The sequence below is a fragment of the Geotrypetes seraphini genome, chromosome 3 (assembly GCF_902459505.1).
Source record: "Geotrypetes seraphini chromosome 3, aGeoSer1.1, whole genome shotgun sequence".
NCBI lineage: Eukaryota > Metazoa > Chordata > Amphibia > Gymnophiona > Dermophiidae > Geotrypetes > Geotrypetes seraphini.
In genome coordinates this window covers 333,446,596-333,465,591 of record NC_047086.1, presented here as the reverse complement: position 1 = coordinate 333,465,591, position 18,996 = coordinate 333,446,596, and the positions used below count along the sequence as shown (strand labels likewise).

At 43.2% G+C, this 18,996-nt stretch overlaps 1 long non-coding RNA gene across 1 annotated transcript in view; it reads right to left on the bottom strand.

Annotated features, from left to right (window-relative positions):
- Positions 1–18,996, bottom strand: part of LOC117356911 — a 74,195-nt gene that overhangs the window by 15,376 nt on the left and 39,823 nt on the right. The gene's annotated exons all lie outside the window — the stretch shown is intronic.

Genomic DNA, 18,996 nt, shown 5'->3' with positions numbered 1-18,996 from the left:
ACAGCCATACATTATTTGCAGCATTAACAAACCATAGAGACACTGTAGAACCAGTGGCTAGTTTATGAGTCTGTGAGAAGTACTCTGTAATTTTATAATATATTTTCCTGACCTTTCCTCAAAGGTTTTATTATGCTACAACTAGGCATTTTTCTGTTTCATTTTAAGAGTTATCATTATTTCAGCTGCCCTTTTTTTTTTTTTTCCTTTAGCCTTTTTTTTTTTTTTAATATGGATCCCACGATAGGAACACTAAACTTGCCTGTGCTGTGGGACCAGAGAGATCTCGATGCACAGTATTTCTCTATTCAATTGAATTTAATAGAGTGTGGAATGATGCTTGAGAGGGCTGGTAGAGCAGTGTGTTCCAGCTTGCAGTAACCTGGAGGTAAAGGGTTAAAATAATTAGTTTTGATGAGGGTATGACCCTTTCAAATGCTTCAGTGATTTTTGAGCATGTTTCCATCCTTTCTACTCCTACTCTTGTCCCTGGCCAGATAATATTCACATCAGGTTATCTGTCAGTATAGCGATGTGGTTATAGTGCAGAGCTGCAAACCTGGAGATCCTGGGTCATACCCTATCCAGCGCTCATGTAGCGACAGTAGGAGAATCACTTGCTATCTCTGAGCTCAAATCTAAGACTGTAAGCTTATTGGTGGGAGGTACATTAAAGCACTGTGAGTTCTCTTGTACAGCAGCTTGTGCACAGGTGGAGTTTTCGATAAATCAGTCTCTCTCTTTCTCTGTAGATATTTATATAAATATAGGTGTAGATACACACACAGACACAGATATATATTTATTTTTCTACATGGTCATTTATTTACTTATATATTTGCCCCCTCCCCCTTTTACAAAACCACGCAAGAGGATTTTAGCACTGGCCGGCGTGCTGAATACTCTGCACTGCTCCGACGCTCATAGTTACTCTATGACCGTCAGAGCAGCACAGCGCTAAAAACCTCTTGCGCGGTTTTGTAAAAGGGGGGGGGTGGTGTTAGCGATTTAAAACTTCTTATATCCAGCATTATCTCCAAGTCTAGCACTAAAAATATACAAAATGATAAAACAATATACAGAACATCAAACAATACACTCATTACAATTAATACAAAGAGCCATCTTTTTATTAATATTTTTGAAATAAAGCCTTGCTTTCAATTGTTTTCTGAGAGTAGGCAGTACTGATATAGGGACCCTTTTATTAAGCAGTGCTAAAAAGTCTGCGCTGTTCCCAGCAGAGGTCTTTCTAATGCGCTAAGGCCACTTTTAGTGCTGCCTGTAAATAGCTGAAATTCCTATTTCTGCAATAATGGACCCATTAGTGTGTGACTAACAAATTTCTGGGATACAATCGTAATGACTAATAAATATATATTGAATACGTATTGTAGAATATAGTTACTAGCAGGGATTCATTCAGGCCACATAACATAAACTATATGTGAAATAATAATAGTATTAAATCGGAGAAAAATAAACCTCAATTGTGAGAGGTTGGGACTACACAAGTACCCAGCCCTCAACACATCATCATGGGTTTATAAAAAAACTCCGCATACATAGAAATAAATCGGGCTTCCATTCATACCAAGTCACATTTTTTTCAAGAACTTTTTTGTATAATGACAGTTATAAGCACCCAATTCTATATATTATATGTGTCAACAATTAGTGACCAGAACTCCAAGCTTGACTATATTAGTAATGAAGGCTACAGCTCCGTTTCAGTTGTGTAAGTCATTTTGGAGGCACGGAATACAAAAATCACAATTAAGGAAAAAATACACTCATCTGAAAGTATGAAATTTCAACAGAGGCTTTCAACTCATAATCCCGACAGAAAAGACTTTCTGTTTCGCCCAAAACAGGCTACTTCAGGGGAAATATGCCATCTTCGAATGTCTCCTTGCTTCTTACAATCCGATGGAAATGAGGCCGGCTCCTCTCAAAATGGAGTTAGGACTGTGAGACGCGCCCGGCTCGAATAAAAACCAAAAACGAACCGGGCATCATGACGTCATCACAAAACGTGATGCGTGATAGGCTAAACATCGGCAAATATACAAATCAACCAAAAATTAAAGAATAATGCTTCAATTCAGAAAAAAGGCTGCCAGTCATAAACTGTGGATTAATAGATTACAGACTGTGGAACCATTGGGTCTTAATACAGCTTATGAATGGCAGCCTTTTTTCTGAATTGAAGCATTATTCTTTAATTTTTGGTTGATTTGTGTATTTGCCGATGTTTAGCCTATCACGCATCACGTTTTGTGATGACGTCATGATGCCCGGTTCGTTTTTGGTTTTTATTCGAGCCGGGCGCATCTCACAGTCCTAACTCCATTTTGAGAGGAGCCGGCCTCATTTCCATCGGATTGTAAGAAGCAAGGAGACATTCGAAGATGGCATATTTCCCCTGAAGTAGCCTGTTTTGGGCGAAACAGAAAGTCTTTTCTGTCGGGATTATGAGTTGAAAGCCTCTGTTGAAATTTCATACTTTCAGATGAGTGTATTTTTTCCTTAATTGTGATTTTTGTATTCCGTGCCTCCAAAATGACTTACACAACTGAAACGGAGCTGTAGCCTTCATTACTAATATACCGTATTTTCACGGATATAACGCGCACCCGTGTAAAACGCGCACACGGGTATAGCGCGCAGAAATCACGATGATATATACAAAAACTTTTGTATACCGCGCTCACGGGTATACCGCGCATGATGCCCGACGCTCCTTTCGCCCGCCCTGACTTTCCGTGCGCTGTCCCGACTCTCCGTTCACCCCCCCTGACTTCCGTGCACTGCCCTGACTTTCCGTGCGCTGTCCCGACTCTCCGTTCACCCCCCCTGACTTTCCGTGCACTGTCCCCCCTTGAAGTCCTGTCCCCCCTTGAAGGTCTGTCCCCATCCTGAAAGCCTGATGCCCCCCCCCGACGTCCGATACATCCCCCCCCGGCAGGACCACTCGCACCCCCACCCCGAAGGACCGCCGACTCCCCAACAATATCGGGCCAGGAGGGAGCCCAAACCCTCCTGGCCACGGCGACCCCCTAACCCCACCCCGCACTACATTACGGGCAGGAGGGATCCCAGGCCCTCCTGCCCTCGACGCAAACCCCCTCCCCCCAACGACCGCCCCCCCCAAGAATCTCCGCCCATCCCCCAGCCGACCCGCGACCCCCCCTGGCCGACCTCCCCACCCCCCTTCCCCGTACCTTTGGTAGTTGGCCGGACAGACGGGAGCCAAACCCGCCTGTCCGGCAGGCAGCCAACGAAGGAATGAGGCCGGATTGGCCCATCCGTCCTAAAGCTCCGCCTACTGGTGGGGCCTAAGGCGCGTGGGCCAATCAGAATAGGCCCTGGAGCCTTAGGTCCCACCTGGGGGCGCGGCCTGAGGCACATGGTCGGGTTGGGCCCATGTGCCTCAGGCCGCGCCCCCAGGTGGGACCTAAGGCTCCAGGGCCCATTCTGATTGGCCCACGCGCCTTAGGCCCCACCAGTAGGCGGAGCTTTAGGACGGATGGGCCAATCCGGCCTCATTCCTTCGTTGGCTGCCTGCCGGACAGGCGGGTTTGGCTCCCGTCTGTCCGGCCAACTACCAAAGGTACAGGGAAGAGGGGTGGGGGGTCGCCAGGGGGGTCGCGGGTCGGCTGGGGGGGCGGTCGGAGGTTCTTGGGGGGGGCGGTCGTTGGGGGGAGGGGTGTTTGCGTCGAGGGCAGGAGGGCCTGGGATCTCTCCTGCCCGTAATGTAGTGCGGGGTGGGGTTAGGGGGTCGCCGTGGCCAGGAGGGTTTGGGCTCCCTTCTGGCCTGATATTGTCGGGAAGTCGGCGGTCCTTCGGGGTGGGGGTGCGAGTGGTCCTGCCGGGGGGGGGGGATGTATCGGACGTCGGGGAGTCGGCCAGGCAAGAGGGCTTGGGCTCCCTCTTGCTCCGATCGTGGATGCGGGTGCGGGTGGGAGCACGTGCGAGCGGTCGTTTGGGGTGGGGGTGCGAGCGGTCCTGCTGGGGGGGTGAATCGGGAGTCGGGCGGGATGGGAACTATGTTTAAAAACTTTTGTATACCGCGCTCACGCATATAACGCGCGAGGGGTATACGTAAAACGCGTATAACGCGCGCGTTATATCCGCGAAAATACGGTAGTCAAGCTTGGAGTTCTGGTCACTAATTGTTGACACATATAATATATAGAATTGGGTGCTTATAACTGTCATTATACAAAAAAGTTCTTGAAAAAAATGTGACTTGGTATGAATGGAGGGGCGAGGGGTATACGTAAAAACGCGTATAACGCGCGCGTTATATCCGCGAAAATACGGTAGTCAAGCTTGGAGTTCTGGTCACTAATTGTTGACACATATAATATATAGAATTGGGTGCTTATAACTGTCATTATACAAAAAAGTTCTTGAAAAAAATGTGACTTGGTATGAATGGAAGCCCGATTTATTTCTATGTATGCGGAGTTTTTTTATAAACCCGTGATGATGTGTTGAGGGCTGGGTACTTGTGTAGTCCCAACCTCTCACAATTGAGGTTTATTTTTCTCCGATTTAATACTATTATTATTTCACATATAGTTTATGTTATGTCAACCTTTCTTATGTACGTGGCCTGAATGAATCCCTGCTAGTAACTATATTCTACAATACGTATTCAATATATATTTATTACCCATTAGTGTGTGGCCATTACCAGGTGAGCCCTTACCGACCTATTTTGTAGGTTTTAAGGGCTCAAGCATTAATGCTATGCTAATCAGTTAGGGCAGAATTCTACAAACAGTGCCGGTATCGGCGGCTGCCTAAAAGACGGCCACTGGTCATGTCAATCATACAATGGCATTTGTGGACTTGCAGCTATCTCAAGCATAGGCGCCAGATATGTAAGCCAAGGTTTTCGAGGCCTACATTTCTGGTGCCTATGTTTCCCGTGAATCATGTCTATGGTGATGCCTAAGGTCATTTCTGGCATTAGTCACACCTAATTCAACCTTAAGCATCCTTAGGCACCACTGTAAATGCAGTCTAGGTGCCAGGTTTATAAGCATCTTTAGGCTGACTCAGTGGCATTATCTATCTATCTATATACGAGGGCTGCTCGAAAAATATCAGACCTTTATTCATAAAAAATACTCATATTCAGATACAACAATCTTATACTAATCTTCTTCAAAGTAGTCTCCTTGAGCTGCCACACACTTCTTCCAATGGTTCTGCCTCTTTTGAGATTGCTTGCAACTGGTCTGTTGCATTCTGCATGATGTCTCCTCTTGACTGAAATCTGGTCCCTTTCAGGAGCCTTTTCAGCTTGGGGAAAAGCCAGAAGTCAAACAGAGCCATGTCGAGAGAGTAGGGAGCCTGAGGAATCACAGGTGTGTTGTGTTTGGCCAGGAAATTCTGTATCAAATGTGAAGAATGGGCAGGTGTGTTATCGTGATGGAGTTGCCAATTGCCTGCTGCCCGCAAGTCCGGCCATATGTATCTCACAGCATTACGAAGGCAACGCAGAACCTCTTGGTAGTACCCCTTGATGATGGTTGTGCTATGTGGTGCGTACTCATGATGAACCACGCCACTGGAGTCAAAGAAGATGGTCAGCATTACTGACAATGCTGCGGACCTGCCTTGCTTTTTTTGGCCTCGGGATGTTGAATGCTTCCATTGTGATGACATCAACTTGGTTTCTGGGTCATACCCATAAACCCAGGACTCATCGTCAATGATCACTGTGCTGAGGAAGTTGGTATCACTGTTCACAATCTCCAGCATGTCCTGTGCGATCTCCAAACAGTTGCTTCTGCTCAATCGTTAGCAGCTTTGGCACAAACTTCGCTGAAAGTCTCCTGAAGCCCAAATCTCAGTTAAAATGGAATGAACGGATTCAGCGCTGATGCTCACCTTGTCTGCAAGTTCTCTGATCGTGATTCGATGATCCTGTATCACCAGGGTCCTCACTTTGTCAATGACTATCTAATTTCTGGATGTTGAGGGCCTACCAGAACATGCTTCACTATTCACTGATGTGCGGCCATCTCTGAAGTGGTTGTACCACTCCTTTATCTGTGTGGTGCCCATTGCTTCATCCCTGAAGGCCTGTTGAATCTTGTGGAACGTTTCCACTTGGGAATCACCAAGTTTTACACAAAATTTAATGCAGACTAGATTACTGCAACGCCATCTACTTAAATCTATAAAAAAAAAAGCATTCTAAGACTCCAGCTAATCCAGAATACTGCAGCCAAACTGATCTTCTCAAAACGCAAATCTGACCATGCCTCCCCACTCCTTGCCAAACTTCACTGGCTCCCAATAATCTCCAGAATCCATTTCAAATGTTCCTGCCTGGCTTTCAAGATCATTCACGGAATCCTCCCTCCTCTTATCCCACTGTCTTTCAACTCCTCCAGTCCCGACTCCTCCAGAACTGCCCAAAATCTTAAACTAGCCTTCCCCTCTCCAAGCGGCCTCCACTATGCAGGCAAACTAGGAAAATCCCTTCTCTTCAAAATCACAGGTCTTTGGAACGACCTCACCACCCCACTGCGGAACCTGAGCTCCCTTCAGTTATTCCGCAAACAACTGAAAACCTGGCTTTTCAGCAAATTGTAGCTCTATCCTTCCCCCCTTTCTCTCCTCCCTTCTACAAATAAGTTCATGTAATCCTTTTTCTTCTTCTCTACCCACTATTTTAAGTTCTTGTAAACCGTGTCAAGCTCCATACTCATGGAGATGATGCGGTATATAAACTTAAGGTTTAGATTAGATTAGATTAGCAGTAGCTTTGTTCAACTTTTTTATCATTTTGTCAAAAATGAAAATCGGATGGCGCTCACTTACACTTCCTCGCTCATCATCAGTCTGCCGGCGACTGACAGCTTCTGTAGGCGTGAAAAAATTCAAGCATGCGCATTAGGGTCACCTACATACATGCACCAAACCACGCCTCCCTAGCTTTATTTGTTTACGCAAAAAAAATTAAGGTCTGATACTTTTTGAACAGCCCTCGTATTATCGTTGGTAGTGGCGTTCAAAGTCCAGTATTTCCTGGTGGAACCATTCACCTTGCTTCTCTGAGTATGCTTCCATGTTTTCCTTGAATGTCCCAAGATGAGCATCAAGGACATGGACTTTGAGAGACATCCTACAGCTCATTTTACTGTAATTCATCACCAGATTATCAACCAACTCCATGTAGTTTTCAGCTTTGTGGTTGCCCAAGAAGCCCCAATCCACTGCAACAAAGCTGTTCCAAGCTTCTTGGAAAATTCTCTGTGCTCCTGGATCTTCTTTATCTGTGGTCTGGCAAAGACACCAGCTTTTCCTTTGCCTCAGACAGATTAGGGAAGATGTCTAGAAGGTACTTGAAGGCTACCAAATCTTTATAACTTAGTAACATAGTATATGATAGCAGATAAAGACCTGAACGGTCCATCCAGTCTGCCCATTAGTTATTCTCATTAAAAATACATGATTAAATTAACTTGTCTCTTCTTTGATATTTCTGGGCCATAAAGTACACCTGGTATTGTCCTAGTTTCCAACTGCTGAAGTTGCCATCTAAGCTCACTCTAGCCTATCCAACCTCCTGTTGTTTGCAGGATATCTACTGTAAAGTCTGGCCAGTAACGTCTTCATGTTACAAGTTAGTGGAGTTCCCATTGAGGCCCTCCCCAGCCCATCCTTCACCAAATCACCATATATGGGACATAAACCATACAAGTCTGTCCAATACCAGCCTTATTTCTTTAATTTATATCATCTGTTTTCTATTTAGAGATCCTTTGTGTTTATCCCATGATTTTTAAAATTACATCACTGTTTTCCTCTCCACCACATTCCTTGGGAAGGCATTCCAAGCATCCACCACCCTCTCCATGAAAAATAATTTCCTAACATTACTCCTAAGTCTTCCTCCCTGCGACCTCAAGTTATGCTCTTTAGTTTTACCATTTTCCCTTCTCTGAAAAAAATTTGGTTCTATATTAATACCTTTCAAGTATTTAAATGTCTGTATCATATCTCCCCAGTCTCTCCTCTCATCTAAAGTATGCATGTTTAATTCTTCCAGTCTCTTCTCATTCTTCTTTTGATTCAAACTCCTTACCATTTTTGTCGCTTTCCTCTGGGGACTGCTTCAAATCTTTTTATATCCTTCACCAGATATGGCCTCCAAAACTGAACACAATACTCCAAGTGTGGTCTTACCAATGACTTATTCCGGGGTATCAACACTTCCCTTTTTCTGTTGGTTATTCTTCTTTCTATACAGCCTAGCATCCTTCTGGCTATAGCCACCACCTTATCGCACTGTTTAGATGTCTTTAGATCCTCAGACACTATCACTCCAAGGTCCCTCTCTCCGTCTGTGCTTATCAGTCTCTCACCTCCTAACACATATGGTTCCCTCGGATTTCTACCCCCCCAAATGCATCATCTGCACTTCAACACATTGAATTCTAGTTGCCAGAAGTTAGATCATTATTCTAACTTTTGCAGATCCTTCTTCCTGTTTTCCACTCCCTCCGGGGTATCCACTGTGTTACAAATCTTGGTATCATCTGCACAAAGGTTAACCTTACTTTCTAACCATTCAGCAATGTCACTTACAAATATATTGAACAGAACTGGTCCTAGCACCGATCATTGAGGCACTCCATTACTCACCTTTCTCTCCGAGCAAATTCCATTAACCACCACCCTCTGGCATCTGTCCATCAACCAGTTTCAAATCCAGTTCACCACTTTGGGCCCTAACTTCAGCCCATGGAGTTTATTTATGAGCCTTCTATGAGAAACTGTGTCAAAGGCTTTGCTGAAATCTAAGTAAATTACATCTAGCACATGTCCTTGATCCAATTCTCTAATCAGCCAGTCAAAAAATTAAAATCAGATTTGTTTGGCATGATTTACCTTTTGTAAACCCATGTTGCCTCAGATCTTATAATCCATTAATTTCTAAGAATTTCACTTCAGCAACATTTCCATTATTTTTCCAATTCATCTCTGACCACTTTTGAGACGAGGGTCTGAACCAACTCTTCTCCTGTCCCATCTCTAAAGATTTATTGAACAACTCTTTAAGAGGACCCACCAGAACTTCTCAGAGCTCCCTCAGTATCCTGGGATGGATCCCGGCTGGTCATATAGCTTTGTCCACTTTCAATTTTTCAAATTGTTCATAAATACTTTCTTCCATGAACAGTGCGGTATCCACTCCATTCTCAGGTGTAACTTTACAAACCAATCATAGTCCTTCTCCAGGTTTTTCATCCATGAGCACCAAACAGAAGTATTTGTTTAGCATGTTTGCTTTTTCCTCATCACTCTCCACATAGTGGTTTATACCTTGTTTCAGTCTCATAATTCCATTTTTTTGTCTTCCTCTTTTTACTAATATACCTGAAAAAATGTTTGTCTCTCTTTTTTATATTTCTAGCCATTTGCTCATCCGCTTTCACTTTTGCCAGACGTATCTCTCTCTCTTGGCTTCTTCCAGTTTCATCTCTTGGCTTCTTCCAGTTTCTGTACTCTTGAGTTTTTTTATATTTCACATATGCCAACTCTTTTGCTTTTATTTTTTCTGCCACTAGTTTGAAGCACCACATTGGTTTCCTTTTTCTCTCCTTTTTTATTTATTTTCCTCACATAAAGGTCAGTAGCTCTTTTTATTGCACCTTTCAACTTGGACCACTGTTTCTCTACTTCCCTTATCTAACGCTCTGACAAATTGTTTCATTAGGCCCAATTTGATATGCAGTGGTGGCATCGGCATTTTCCGAGAGTCTACCAATGGCTCCCATTTGATGTTGTTTCTCCCCACAGAGAATCTGGTCCGCTGTGACCAGTCCTGCCTTTGGTAGTTCACCTTTGGATCCCTGCTGTCTAAAGGTTGAGAGAGCAGGGAAATTTGATAAAACCGCTTTGCATACCCATTAGGAATACCATCATTTTGAAGTCTACGTATTCATCTTACTTCAAGGCATCCACTAAGGTCTTGATGTTGTAATCCTCTTTGAGGTGCACTGAGTGAGCCAATGGAAGAGACAGGCAGTATGGCTTAGAATCAATCTGGAATGTTATGCAAAAATGGTAAATTTCAAAATATCAATGTCCTGGTCACAAAACCAAAGGCAATTCTGAAAAAACACATGGAGGGGCATAATCAAAACATATGTCTAAGTCCGATTCGGATGTATAGTGCTAAATGCCCAAAGTCAGCACTGGAAAAATGTCCATTCTCGAAAGGCAAATCACACACATCCAAAATTTTTGAAAATCGTCTATCTGGACGTCCAGGTGAATGATCGTCCAGACCGCCAGTACGTCTATCTTTATAACACATTTTTGACCAAAATTTCATCCAAGTCCAAAACGTCCAGAACAAGACCATTTGGATGTGGGAGAGGTCAGCATTGTGATGGACTGGCCATCCAAACATGGCAATAGAGCACTGCTGTGAACTTCACAATAAGAGTGCCAGATAAACATCTCATCAGAACTCCCTTATAGGTTATGGTGAGCCCCTCAAAACACCCCCCAAACCCACCTATATGGCAGTAGAGTAGGGTTTTAGAGGGTTTTGATGGATGCAAATGTTTCACTATAAATGTAGTGGATAGAGTGGCTTATGGGCCTGGGTCCTCCTCACTATGGTTCACTAGCCCACCTTCTAGGCTACTTAAGACACCTATTGCAGAGTTATCTGGTCACTTTGAATACCTTTTTGGCACTTATACCTGTTTTCACATTGTCTAACTCACAACGTATAAGTTTCATCCAGGAAGTCTCGTATAACATTTGATTATCCTTGCAGATTGACTATGGGCTCCTTTTACTATGGTGTTCTAGCATTTTTAGCGCACGCAGGATATTACCGCGTGCTACACCATGAACTACATGGCTAGAACTAACATCAGCTCAATGCTGGCATTAGCGTCTAGTGCGCGCAGCAATATAGCGCACACTATTCCGCGTGTTAATGCCCTAATGCAGCTTCGTAAAAGGAGCCCTAAGTGTAGATCAGCCCACATCCCACCCAAATACCACCCTAACTACTCTTCCAGATGGGTGCACAGCGGCATTCAGAAGCATAAAAAATCCCGTGACATGTCCAGAAAGTTTGATTGATTATCGGCACTTGGATGACCTGTCTTTTAGGTCATCCAAGTTCCGATTTGGGTGGATTTTTAGACAAATTTAAATTTTGATTATGAGCCCTTTATTACCTAGGAACAACAACAAAAAATTTGTTACATAGCGTAACGTTACTCAACTGTTGTTTTTATAACTTGTGTAATTTTTGAACATTTCTCTTCTGCCGATTACACTGGCCAACACTCATTTTGATGCCTCAAATGTTAGACCTGTTTCCAGGTATATTTGACCCACTGATTCCAAAATCTGCACCAGTTTTCTCCTATCAGTTCTAGTTTTTAGATACAGAACATATGCTATATACCACTCTTCACTCTGCTCACCCATTAAAAAAATCAGGATATTTTAATGCAGTCACGGCCACAAGAGGGCATCCGCTGAAAATCAGGGGTGGGAAATTTCATGGCGACACCAGGAAATATTTCTTCACCAAAAGGGTGGTTGATCATTGGAATGAACTTCCACTGCAGGTAATTGAGGCCAGCAGCATACCAGATTTTAAGAAAAAATGGGATAGGCATGTGGGATCTCTTAGGGGAAGAAGTTAGGGGGTTGGGTCATTAAAGTGGGCAGACTTGATGGGCCGTGGCCCTTTTCTGCCGTCATTTTCTACGTTTCTATGGTGTTTAAATTAATATATTTTAAGCATGAAGGAAACATATTAAAAATTAAAAGAAACATGTACAACATGAAAATCTACTTATTTCATACCAAAAGCACAAGTTTATGATACAAACTTTCCTGTCATTCGACACACAAGAAGTTCCTTTTGTAAGACTTCGGAGAGTGGGAGCTACCAGGACAATCCTGCATAAGATTCCAATAATCTGCAATCATGTGTGCATTCCATCTTCCTTGATATCTGGCTTCCATTGTTTTTATAGCTTGGTGAAATCTTTCACCTTGCTCTTCGCTTAAGTTACCAAGGTCCTCTGGAAAGCAATCAAAGTGACTGTGCAGATAATGGACTTTAACTCTCATGTTACAGCCAAGCCTGTTGAAATAAAAGAGCATATCCTCTATTAATTGTGTTTAGTTGTCTGATTTCTTGTTGTAAGAAAGCTTTTCACAACAAGAACAAATGAAGACCAGGCACATAATTCATTGATGCTATGAAATGTGAGTCATTTATAAATTGTCTGATCTGTGGACGATCGAAAATTCCTGCCTTCGGTTTTTCCATAAGTCCAGGTAACATTTGCACTATGGGGTTCATAATAAAATTTAAAGAAACGTCTAAAAAGTGGCTTAAATGGGTACTTGGACGATCAAAAAGCCTGATCGTCCAAGTACCCATAATCAAAGCTGGTTTTAGACGTATCTAAAACCAGCTTAGGCCTTTTCCCTGCGTCTAAATGCAAGAGCGAAAAGAGGCATTTTTAGAGGAGGGGAAAGGGCGGGCGGTGGGAGGTGGGCCGACCTAGACCTAGGCATGCAGCAGGTATAATCAAAACTTTAGGCAGATTGCCTAGTTGTTACTTATACATTTTGACTTAGACCAAGTCAAAACAGGTATAAGTGCCGAAAAGGGGCCGCTGAGGTGATTGCTGCAGCTCAGTGGCCCCAGCAACCTGCCTACCCCCTACTGCAACTTTCGCTGCAGGAGAGATGGCTCATCTCTACTGCTGCGATGGTGATCGCCCACCCCCTCCGAACCACGGCACTTCGGGGTGAGCATCGCGGCAGGGCATCTCCCCTGCCGGCGATCCTCACCCCAAAGTGCTGCGGTTCGGAGGGGTGGGCGATCACCATCGCCGGCAGGAGAGATGAGCCTTCTCTCCTGCAGCGATCAGCCCTCCCCCGGTGATTACGATTGGGCAGGAGGGGGCCCAAGCCCTCCTGCCCGGTGACACCCCAACCGTCCCTGACAGCAACGGGGGCAACAGGGAGCCCAATCCCTCTTGCCCCCACAGCCCCGACCATCCCGAACAGTATCGGGGGCAAGAGGGAGCCCAAGCCCTCTTGCCCCAGTGTTCCCCAACCCCCTCCCCCCTCCCCACCGATTACGATGGGGCCAGGAGGGAGCCCAAGCCTTCCTGGCCCGGCGACACCCCCTACCCCCCACCCCCATTAAAATACAGGCAGGAGGGATCCTAGGCCCTCCTGCCCTCGATCCCCCCACCCCCAATTCCCCCTACTTTAAATCGGTGGCCATATGGATGGGTGCCAAGCCTGTCCATCCGGCAGACCAGTCATCCATTGAATGGTTGGCCTTAGGGCCTAATTGGCCCAAGTGGCTCAAACCCTGCCCACAGGTGGGGCCTGAGGCGTCTGAACCAACCGGAATAGGCCCAGTAGGCTTAGGCTCCTCCTGTGGGCAGGGCTTTAGGCACATGGGCTCCCTCTTGCCCCCGATGCTGTTGGGGGTTGGTCAGGGAGTCAGCGGGGCAAGATCTTAGTCAGGGTTTTGGAGTGCCATGGGGCAGGAGGGCTTGGGCTCTCTCCTGCCCGGATCGTTGTAGGGGGGAGGGAATTCTGTAACCGGTGTTCTTTTTGACAGACACTGGTTACAGAATCCAGCTTTTAGGCAAAGGACTGGCTCCTCCTTCACCTAAAAACCCTTTTTTTGGGTTCATTATATGTAGTAATTGTAGATATAGTAGTGGTCTGGGCGTTTAAACAGCTGAACGTAGAGGCAGGCCATTATAAAAAAAGTCCTCCTTTTGGACGTGTTTTTTGATAATGGACATTTTTCCTGCTTCTACTTTCAACATTTAAGGCCTTAGGCCAAAAGGAGACTTAGCCTTTTTTTTTTTATTATGCCCCTCTATGTATTTAATGAAAAAAAACATCTTTATTCAAATCCTTTACAAATTGTTTCATTAGGCCTAGCTTTATATGTAGTAGTGGTAGTATGATTCTATCTCATGCTACCAAAGGTTCACTGATTACATTTTGCCCTCCAACCACCATATATTCCCTCAGAGGCCAATCTTTTTTCCACCAATGTTCATGTTTGGCTATACTATCCCAAAGGCATAAAAAAGTAAGGATACTTTTTGTAGCCACTTTGTTGACCAAGAAGAAAAATAACCATCTTCAAGTCTACACAAATCACCCATTGATGTTCTTGGTAATTTATCTTTTCCAAGACTAAATAATATTTTATTTTTATATACTGCCAAACTATCAGTTCTTAGCGGTTTGCACAATAGTAATTACAACAGGTAATTAAAATACAGATCCAAATTACAATATCTTATAAAAGAAAGAACACAATTCAATAAAAAATACTAACTAACAAAATGCGACCCTAACTTACTCAAAGTAAAAGATAAAATATGCACAATACAATTATTTATACTAAAATAGATAAGAGACTGTAAACATTGTTCCATAAAGATAATAAGAAATCCACTTATCAAGATAATTTTGAAATCGATTAAATATTGTATTGTTTAAAAAGGTGGTTTTAAGATCTTTCCAAAATTGATAATAAGTGAGGGCTGGAGAAATAAGAGTATTCAAACATGAATTCATTACTCCTGCTTGAAACGCCATAGTCCTATCTAGGAATTTCTTAAAGCGGCACAATTTCACTGAAGGAAAATAAAACCAACCAGATCTACGCATAAAGAGATATCCTTGTATGCTTATTTCATCCTGGTGGAGTGACCAATTGGAATAGAACCATATTTGTTGTTGTTATTCAAAAGAACACATTTAAAACTACGTTTTGAACTGTTGATGAAAAGATACCATTCATTTGGGTTATATTCGAAAGACCCATTTTCTTCAGAAAATTTCTGACATAGCGGTATAAAAATGAATAAATTCAACCATATCTAAGAAAGTAGAGCTGATGTAGTCTATCCAATGCAATTTTCTGATTCAACGCCCTAAATAACCCCAAGAACAGGTCAAAAACCCAAGGCAACAAGAAAAAAAAATTGTTGGCCCGTGTTATTGCTGAATAAAGAGAATTTTTTAAAAAGAATATTCCTACTTTAAAACTGTGAGTGCTGTGACTATACACGTTAGAGAATGATATGAGAATGGGTAACTGAAGTTAACCGTGGGGTTCGGATGGGGACAGAGCCCACAGAGCAAGGACAGGGACATAGCCCACAGGGTCGGGGCAGGGATAGAGACAGGAACAGAGCCTGCAGGGACACGGACAAACTTTGTCCCCCTGTTATTCTCTAAAATCTTGAGACTAGTAGCAATATGTAAAACTTAACACATCTTAGAGAATTGGCAACTGAATTCAATGATTAAAAAAACAGCAGAAGCTGCTTTGGGATTTAAATGAACTACTGTTAAATGACATCCTTTGTGTCTTGTTTGCCTTTGAAGTGGCAACAGTCTTGTCTGCTAATCAGACTCCTACCATCTGCAAAGTCCTTCCGTCACGTGCCCAGCTGCCTAAGAATCTTACTGCAACAGACTCATCCATCCTTGCTGGCATCAAGGAGTATTTTCAACATTTAATAGACACTTATTTTCCTGTTTATCCACTACAGTGTAGGTTCTCTTCTACATCCATGTCTAAAAGACAATCCATAGGCAACTGAATCATTGGGAAGGCTCAAAATGGAAGGCTCTATTTGTGATTTATAGACAATTTTACAGAATATTGACCTTTTTTATACTTTAACAAAAATATTTAAATATAAAATCATAAGTATTAGATGCTTGTGCAAATGAGGACAGGGCTTGCGGGGCTGGGCTGGAGACAGAGCTCACAGTGACGGGACAGGGATGGGAACAAAGCTCACCGGGGGGTAGGGGAGGAGATGGAGACAGAGTCCTCAAGGATGGGGCGGGGATGGTGACAGAGTCCATGGGAATTGCAACAGATGGGACAGGGACAAACTTTGTCCTTATGTCATTCTCTAATACACGTACAGGTAGCAGCATTCCTAAAATGGTTTCATTTACACATGTATACATTGACTACATGTATACAGGGCTTTATTGACTACATGTATGCATTGACTAGTTAAGCAAGCAATTACACACACAAACACCCTGATTCTCAAAACTATGCTGTAAGTTAGGTAGCGGTAGGTGCCCTACCACTGCCTAACGTAATTGGTTTAATTGGTGATAAAGGGCGTGGTAATTGACTGCACATTTAAAAGCAATTAAAAAGCAATTTTTAAAAATGTAGGTGCTTGCAGGCACCTACAAAGAATGTCATCCAAGTTCTATCTATAGAGAAACCTACCAGCGCCTACGTAAAAATAGGCAAGGTTTGTGCTGGAAGTGGACATAGGTACCAGTAAGCACCCCTATAGACACAATTCTTGTCACAGGGAGGTGCCATAAATATAGGCCCATTAAAACCCTGGCCTACATTTCCAGCGCCTACTTTTGATGTGGCCACAATTCTACAACTATTGCCGTAGCATGATTGACACACAGATGGCGCTGCTTTTGTAAGTGGCCGCCGATAATAGCACCATTTGCATAATCCAGCCCAAAGCCCCCTTAGCTACTTAAAGAAGCCACATTTTTACATTTAAACATACTTTTTTGTTAAACCTGACCCTTTAGTATTCATATATTTTTTATTTAATTCACATTCAAACTGGAGATCATTTGCTGACTTCCCCATCTCATTCATAGGTACAAAGGCAGATTTTAGAGGGAACATAGATTTCAGAATTGAGAGCACCATGTTGGGATGTCTCTTAATTCCAGTAAAATAAAAAAAGCAGGTGGTGGTGGTGGGGGTGGGGGTGTCTTTTCTAAAATACATGTAGGAATGGATGTGCATTTGTGGGTTAGCAATGTCAACATCTCTAATGTCAAAGGTGACAACTCAATACATACATTACATGAACATGTTGGTATTTTAGAAAGTACACATATAAAATGTGACATTTTTAAAAGCATACAAGTCTAAGAGATCCTTTTATAAAGTTTAAAACATGACATACCACAGGGTTTCATGAGTTGTCCTGTGGTAATTTTGGAATGTATGTATACTACATGTGCACTAAAAATAAATTCATTTTTTGGGTGCAGGAGGCATGTCTAGGAGCAGAGAGTGGACATGCTCTCTGCTAATCTGATAGTGCAGCTTCATTGCCACTCACTAAGCAATTAACATGAGCTTAGCATGTCAGCCATTAATGCCTAACGGAACAGGTGGCTCATGTGTTAATCTGTTTTAATGGCCACACACTAATGGCAAAATTAGCATGTCACCATGAATAAAAAAATTTGAAAGAAAGGAAATTCTACATTTTACCCCAGCTGGTGGCAATAAGCATTCTTTAAAAAGCTCATCACCTCCAGCCAAATTAGTCTCAGATATTCAAGGCCTGATTCTATAAACAGCACCTAGTGGCATCTACAGTAAATTGTAGATGCCATTCCATGCAGTTGTCAATCAACTGCTAGGCATTCTTTGTAGAATCAAGCCCAGCGGTGCCTAGGTATCCTAGAGGTAGGTGCCAGGTACTAATTTCCCGGTGCCTACCTCAGACGCCCTTCAAAGCCTAAGTCAAGCACCCTTATTCTCTGCCCCTAACCATGCCTATTTTTCAGGCATCATTAGGCATTGCAGCACACTTCAACTTAGGTGACACTAGGCACCATGTGGTATTTCATCCGCATCCCAAATTAACATTTAAAATAGTTTTTTAATAACACAGTCAATATCGCACCATTAAAAAAAAACAAACCAATTAACTTAGGCGCAGATTTGTTAAGTATTGCTAGGCATCCTCAATGTAGGTGCCACACAGAATTTCCTCCTCAATGCCAGGTTTTGTCTGGGCACTGGCACTGAAAATCTGAGTGAGTGGTGATACCCAGAAATTATGCAGGTATGGCCAATATTCAGTGCCATGCTCCCACAGTTGTTCCAATTTTTCTAGGATTAGCCATTTAACCCCCTAATTTACTAACGTGTAATACAGGTTTTAGTGCCGGCAGCGGCGGTAACTGCTCCAACGTTCATAGAATTCCTATAAGTGTCGCAGCAGTTAATGCTGCTATGGCGCTAAAACCCATGCTACGCATTAATAAAGGAGGGGGTAAGTTAGCTACATAAGTTGCTTTAGCAATAAATATTGCTGGAGCCTGAATAACTTGTGGGGCCACCCTGACTCTGCCTACGGACTGCCCTGGCACTTCTTACACAGTGTTGCAGTGGGCAGAGGAGATAGTCAGTGGAACTGTATGGTTAAGAGCCACTGAATATCCCCTCCCAGCCAGTTTAGCATGGTTTAACCAGGTAGTAGCCTCTCCTGTTAGGTTTAAACCAGTGGTCTCAAACTCAAACCCTTTGCAGGGCCACATTTTGGATTTGTAGGTACTTGGAGGGCCTCAGAAAAAAATAGTTAATGCCTTATTAAAGAAATGACAATTTTGCATGAGGTAAAACTCTTTATAGTTTATAAATCTTTCCTTTTGGCTAAGTCTTAATAATGATATTGTAATTTATAGCTAAAGAGACATATGATCAAGAAACTGTTTTATTTTACTTTTGTGATTATGATAAACATACCGAGGGCCTCAAAATAGTACCTGGTGGGCCACATGTGGCCCCCGGGCCGTGAGTTTGAGACCACTGGTTTAAACCCTTTTAAATGCCAGGTCTTTAGTTTTCAGCTGGAGTTACTAACCAGCAATGTGGTACCACTTGTTTAGTGACTCTTGTGATAAAGGAATAATGCTAATTTTGATCAACCTTATATACTGTGTTATTCTGCTCTGAAGGAGTTTCAGGCCTGATGATCTTGGAGAGCCTCTCTTAAAAGGTGAACAACCTGAGGGGTACCGCTCTTTCCTTCCTCCTAAAAAAAACAAAATAATCCATCCCTTTGAGACACAGAAGACTCAAATTCTAAACCACATCCTCATTCCCTGTAGAACTCC